Below are 7,711 nucleotides of genomic sequence, written 5' to 3' on the forward strand. Positions count from 1 at the left end.
GATATTATTTTACCCTTGCAATGGTTAAATACTTTAGTACTACCACATGTATTATAAACGTCATTCCTATAGTATACTTGGATCCCCGATCAACAATTTCACTTCGGCGAACTAAGGTGGTTAAGGGCATTCGTATATAGAAGCGGTTTCAGGAATTTTTTTTTGGGGGGGAGAGGGGGGGGGGCATGACATCCTTTATAGATGGCGTCATAAAGTTACGCCATAACCTAACGTCATAGAGATAAGTTAAAACGTTACGTACAACCTTAAGAAAGAAAAGTTTTAGGTTAGAGAGGTGTGGCTTTCAATACAAAAGCTACATTACAATGATTTCCGCGCATAGCGAAATTTTTCATTTCCGAGGATACGATGATACGCACTGTGGGCTAAAAAATTTTTTTAAATGGGATAAGACGTACTAGAAACCTATTTCAACAAATTTTATGTTTGATGGCTCTTAAGGCAAACAACACCTTCATTCCTATCAGACCCCGATTTATGGCCTCCAATTAATCCACTCTCAACCGTTTATTGTATAAAGAGATTAAACCTCTTGAAATAACCATGGGTAGCCCGTTGAGCGATGAGTTAATGTACCAGTCTTGTGTCAAATCAGTGCTTCTTACTGCGGACCCCAATTTTTGTGTGCTTTGCGTGGACCAGAGTAAACAAGAAATTCTCAGAGATGACATCATAAATTGACGTCACATTTCAAAAAGACGTCAGAAATCCACTGTTTCCGGTCCAAAAATGTGGAAGTGAAACAAAGTATAAATACATTCAGTGCAAAAAAGGTTTAATTTGAATTAAACACTTAAAAAAAAAAATTAAAAAATTGATAACTTTCCAAATATACGCTAATATTTTCAACCAAGCTTTCATGGACCCCTAAAACTAGTTCAAGTAGCCCCCAAGGGGTACATGGACCCTGGTTTAAGAACCCATGTCCTAAATCAGGGGTTCCCAACCGGGGTAGTCGTACCCCTTGGGAGTACGAGATTGAACATCAAGGGGTACGGATATATTTAGGGCACAGATCAGATTTTCAAACAGATTTTACGGTACAGTTTTATTTTGGAATGGTATATGTAGTATATGATATTATGCCATTACAGTCTTTGGTTAGAAAAACAAACATTTTAGTAACAAACCTCATTATTTAGTAAGAAACCTCATTGTCTTATTATAATGCGTTTTTTAACTGCAGATGAATCGAACCATCGTTTGAGCGAATTTTATCAATGAAGCAGCGACCAATATCTCGCTGAGAAGTGACAAACAAAATAACTGACAATTAATTTCTTTTTTTTGCATTTGAAGTGAAATACCGGTTTGCCTTTTGATTGTGCTATAAAATCAATGTAATTTAGTAATATATATATGAAAAATTCCATCAGAAATATGTGGGTATACGAAGAACGTTCTGACCTGACAAAGGGGGTACGAGCAGAAAAAAGTTAGGATTCCTGCCCTAAATCGTCCAGCCATCCCGCTTAAAAGGCCCCTTCTTATGGGAGCGCGGTTAAATACGGCGTATTCCTGGCGAATTTCGACAGCTTTATGTACAGGCCTAATCAAAGGGGAAGGCCGCGGACAAGGAAGTCGCAGTGACGACGCTAATTGGATTGGCCGACGGAAATAGGCTCCTGGGAATGCGGGCCAAAATCGCGAGTCACTTCCAATGAGCACGAACGGTTGTCGCAAGGCCAACCGACACAATTTACCCGGCAGCCGAAAAATGGCGAAAGGGCAAGGCGAGCGTGGCGTTACGTCATACGCGTAGCTACATTGTGTTTGTGGGCCGCGTTTTTTTAGCAGAGCAACGATAACATCATCCGGGCGTTGACTCGCCTTTGCAGCGGCGCTTCTTGCTGTTAGTCAAACTTTTACGCTGATACGTTTTGGGCGTTAGACGTGACAAGCAAAAAGGCGTGGTGTGGTCTGTCCAAATAAAATAAAATGTAGTATGGTGGTTGTTTTGCCGCGTTTAACTGGTTAACAAACTGCGAGATTAAAAGAAGCGGTTTTGATAACGAAACTGAAAGCTATGTACAGAATACGAAAGGCTTAGTGCCTAATGTTCGTTGAGTATTATTTTCTGAAATTGCTTTATATCTATAGCTCTTATCGGTTTGAGGTTTATTTACAAGTTGGATGCAATAATGTTTATTTTAAAACCGCGTTAAACAGTCTGGCAATTTGTTAAAGTCCTATATAAGTGAAAGTTCAACCGAAACTACAAAGAGTTAATTACAGTTTTATAGATTAAAGTAAGATACTATCGTACGATATTATTTATATAAGTACAGTGGTTCCGTTGTGTTATTTCTATTTTGGAGCATAATGGTTGGAGGTCGTAGTAAGACTTCATAAGAATTTCAAAGCCCATACAGAAGTAGGTATCATTTTGAACGTTTCGAACAACTCTTTATTCATTTTCAAGATCATGTTAAAAATAAATAAGAGTTAAACGAAACGTTCAAAATGATACCTACTTCTGTATGGACTTTGATATTCTTATTACGTATTTCTATTTTAATTAAGGTTATCGTATTTTAAGCATTTAAAAAAATTCAATAATTTTAATTCAAGTTCTAAATTTGTAAAATAAATCTGTCAAATCAAAATTCTGAAATTAAAATTTAATTAAATATTACCAAGAGTTTCTTGGTCCCAATCGACTTTTATTAAATAGTAAATCGGACTTAGCTAATGGACAAAAATGCGATTGCTTTTACACAAGCTAAATTTTTGTTATAAAGCAAAAAGTATTTCTGCGCTGGGCCCCATTTATCTTCCACATACGTAAATAAACGTCGTAAATAGTTTGTCGTAAGAGTTACCCAAACTTGAACACCTCCCTTTGCTGTCATTTATTACAAATAAGATCCACAGGCATACCAAAGTGAGATGTGGTGTTTTTTTTATATAAACTGGTTCAGTCACACTAAGTGAAGATGATACAAGTTCGTATCGAAACGTCTTAATCAAGGTGCTGTCGATCTACTCGACCTTTTTGGCTTTGCAATTTATTATCAAACTGGTTAAATTTTATATAAACTGGTTAAAAGTAAGTTTCGTGAAGCGCAATTAGCAGTTACTTGTTTAAAGTTAAAGTTTGATCGGTTTTACGAATTGTTTAATCTTTTTTGTCTTGAAAAAAGTTAAGTTTAACAGCGCATAATCAAGTTAAAAGTGGCAAGTGGAACAGAAAACTCTTTTTGTGCGCTCCACGCGGGAGCTCAGGCAAATATTTCGGGTTTACGGTTGCAACGCTTTCGAGGCTTTTCCTCGCAACGGCTATATACTTTAAATCGTGGTCTTTTGACCGGGGAAAGGCCACAGGAAAGGGTTTCAGTTTTATCCGGAGCATTCTGGTGGTTTAAAATCAATTCCTCTATAGCGCCTTGTCAGAACGGGCAGTTCCCTTGGGAGCGCGGGTGAACTTATTACTATTGATTGCAGGCCATTTAGCAGCGCCGAGAAAACGATATAGACCCTGGCCGGGAGTTCCTAATCCCCTCCCCCCTCCAAACGCTCTCGATGCACCCGGGCCCTGCCCCAGTCGGAAAATAAGATTAGGCCTAGAAGTTTCAGTGGCTGGTGCGAGCGAGCGAAAATCTGAGACGAATAATATCGCGAAAAGACACCGTTTCGTCTTTGGCGAAAAATGCGTCAGCGAGAAAAGGTCCGGATCGATGCTAACCGAGTAGCAAGTGGAGCGAATAAATTGCGGAAACGCGCGCAACGACAAACAAAAATAAACATAAAAAACAGAAAAAAAAACGGTTATCTGACCCGAGAAAGTACAGAGCAGCAGGTCGTAGGCGTGAACTCGACTACGGGGCATCCAGTGTCTTACCTTGGTGGAAAGAGGCAATCGAGAAATTTAGGGGTACAGTTTGTAATCAGACAAATGTTAAAAATACATGCGTCAACTTGAGTAGTAAATATGCTGTTGCTATACAACAGTGATTCCCAAACTGTGTGCTGCGACACACGAGTGTGCCTTGAGAGATTGTCAAGTGTGCCGCGAAGTTTTTTTGTAATTGCGGCAAAGAGAGTATTTTTGTATCACCAATAGGCACATGCAAGCATTTTAGACTTAAATACGAACTATTCATTACAAATTAATAGTTTTAAGACATTTACATATAGTTTGTCATGTGTTAAGGGCGATTGCAAAATTACTATATTGTTAATGTTCTGTTAAAAGTGTTCCGCGAAATATGTAAGATTTTTTGGTGTGTCGTGAGCCAAAAAGTTTGGGAACCACTGCTATACAAGGTATAGTATATACTGAAAATAAGTTCTTCTGGTATTTATTTGTTTAGTGAAGGTTTCCTGGATAGTTAGCCGAAACGTTATACAAACAAATAAACACCAGAAAAACTTATTTTTAGTATATAGTGGAGTGTATAACCAGGAAATCAATTGATCCATTTTGTGTTTTGGTCCGTTCATGTTGTGACGTGTTTATTGAAGATCGTCTACGTATACACTGAAAGCACGAGCTTAAGTTCCTTGCAAAAGTCCAAACAAGCTTTTTCGTTTGGCTTAAGTTTATCACACACAGTCTGGGTTAACATACTGATATAGTGCTATAATGGTGGTTATAGTAGAAATTCATGAACTCAGAAATATGTAGGCCTACACGCTATGTACCAATATATACGTGTCTGCAAAGTTCTGAAATATAAATAGGGCATTTGCAAGTTATAGTATAACTGACTTGGTATGAATCTTACACACAAAATTTAATTTATGTTACCCAGGTGCCCTACCTTCATTACACAGGTATAAACAAAAAAAAAAAAAAAAAAAAAAAAACAATCTAAATTACGAACAATAAAATATGCTCAATATATAAACTTTCGTGTTTCGTGCAATGAGTATATTAATGCGCAATTAAATGCTAGTAACCGGTATAATATAATTGCAAGGTTAAATTAAAGTACTCATACCCTTGATGGATGTTGAGAAAAACGGGATGATAGTGCAGTACTTTAGTAGAATAGTTAGTATTTTAGTACAATAACTTGAATACTGTGTATGAAAATTTAACACAAATAATCATGATATTTTTTAAGAAAACCTAATTTTATCAGCCCATAGCGGTCATAAAAAAACATTATAGTAGGTGTTCCACACCAATTTTATTATCCAAACTAAACAAAATAAGGCTGGTATGGCTTTACAAGGTAGTAAATTTCTAGGTCGAGCTGCCTTGAAGTATTTGTCTTAATAAAATAACTGTCCCAATTAAATATTGATCGACTGTCACTGATGCCAAACTATTGTATCGAACGTGTGCGTCACTATTCAATTGCAAGTCGGTCTCGATACGGATCCGATATTATCGTGCGTCTCAGGAGATCTACAGTTTCATCTGCAAAGCAGCGCCTATAAAAACGCACACAGCTTAACACGCGGAAACTACTCGAAGCTGCGGTTTGTGAATGAATTTCGAAATCGATCCTGCATACACAGATAGTCACCTGCACTGTATATAATATTTTTAGTGTGCATGGATATTACAAAGCTGAGTTATAAACTGATTGAATTAGAACTTGTAGAAAACTTGTTGTTTTATCAAACAATATTAAATTCAGCTTGATAATGGATTGCAAAGCCAAAAAGGTCGCGTAGATCAACATCATCTTGATTAGGACGTTTCGATACGAACTTGTGTCATCTTCAGTCTTTATATTAAATTTACATGTTTAATTCTAGTTTTTGTTTATTTTCTAATGTTTAAACGCTTTTGTCCGGGCGTTTTCTTTGTTGAATCGTTTTGAATGCTGCTTGTGCAAAATGCGAGGGAGAAAATTTTAGGATAAAATGTTCTGGTTTTATTTGCGAAGTTGAGAAACTAACATGAGGTAGTCTACAGGTAACGTGTTTGAGCACTTTGCAGTTTTCAAATGAAAGACGTTTGTCAGGAACCTTTGTAAATATTTTAAAAATACGACAGCGCTCAGGCAAGCTAATCAGGTTAATGAAGCGCCGATGGCAATGGACCTCGGCAGAAATACGGGTGAAAGAGCGGCGGCGCGTACCATATCTTGAAGTGCCACGGGAATTTGTCGCAAAAAGTAACACAGCCAGTCTCGAGTTCCCGAAACCCTATGAATTTTAATTAATTCCACGCCCCGTGGGACCTTGCGTCATCGATTCGCCGGCCACTGTCTCATAAACAACTTTATCACCGCGGCCTTTTCCGTAATTAACAGTCGCTGTGCCGTGACAATGTCGTACAAGTAGCCCAAACGTGTCAGGACCACAGAGAAGGGAGTCACACCGGTTTAAAGGTCACCACTCATTGCGGTAATGAGTCACTTCTGCATTGCAAGGAGTGAAACCAAAGGGATAGTTTTTAAGAAGATCCAATCTATTGTTATTGCGATTTAAAAAAAAGGTTCAGTTTAGATCGGTTTAGACTCAAAATAGCAAGTGCCGGAAAGCCTGGAAAAAGCAAACGCTAAAATATACTGAAAGATTTTATCATAAGCGACCTATCAGATTTGAGATAAGAATTAAGATAAATAGCGGAGATTTGATGTTGAATATGGATCAGGTCTTCAGCGAGGAAAGTTTTGATTTTCCGCCGATAGACGATACCAATCTAAAATCCTTTCCGTAAGCTTGTGTGTATTTTTTTGCTTCTGATTCTTCTTCGTCTTCATTGAGTGTAACGTAAGAATTGTAGTTCGAAACTTTGGTGCATAACTGTTGCAGGTTGTAGTAAGACGTAATAAGAATATCAAAGCCCATACAGAAGTATAGGTATCATTTGGAACGTTTCGAATATCTCTTTATTGATTTTCAACAAAGAGTCATTCGAAATGCTACATCCATATGGGCTTTGATATTCTTATTACGTAGTTTATATGTTTCTCAAAGAATCTCAGAGTGTAAAAAAAACATGAAAATTGTTTGTATAATAATAATAAGGTAGCCACAAATTAAAACTTCGCATATGCTGAGCTCGTTTGACAAATTGGAAAGATCCGTTTTCTCCCTTCTGGATTACACATTCATATATAAGCTATATAAAGTTTAAAATGATATTATTGAATCTTATAAAGAGCGTTTTGTTTGAAGCACAAACAAGTTAAAACAATTTCGATTTTGTAGATACTAAAAATGTGTTTCAGCTGTTATCTGATATATACATACGTCATTCCGTTCTAATGCTAGGACACAACCAACGTTCTAACGTAATCGTTATTTTCTACAATATGCACTACAACGATATTAAATTGCTTTACAAAGTTATTAAAATGGGATAAGTGAATAAACAAATATTAAGGAACGGCACCCAAGCGAACAAAACACAATTAAAAAGTTCGATGCCATCAATGTCGGGCTTAATCGAGAATTTGAATTTATGTCACATTACGCCTCCTAGCATGCTTTGCTACACCCAGCGTACCTTGAAGCGCAGACCTCCTGTTATAATTGTTTTTGCGTCAGTAACACGTTTGTCGTTTATGCGAGCATGTGACTGTGGATATGTTAGTATCACCTTTTACTCGCGCTTGTGATTCCACTTTGTATTTTAATTGTTTTATTTTATTCTTTGACTTGATGAAGCAAGGTTGTGTGAAAGCTTGACGAGAATTCAATACAATTTGTCTTTACACAGAGCCACCTGATTTATCCAAAGAAATATTGATATTTACTTTTTTAATATACAGGTTCTAATAAC

This window comes from Ascidiella aspersa, chromosome 4 (assembly GCF_963924565.1).
Source record: "Ascidiella aspersa chromosome 4, kaAscAspe10.2, whole genome shotgun sequence".
Lineage (NCBI taxonomy): Eukaryota > Metazoa > Chordata > Ascidiacea > Phlebobranchia > Ascidiidae > Ascidiella > Ascidiella aspersa.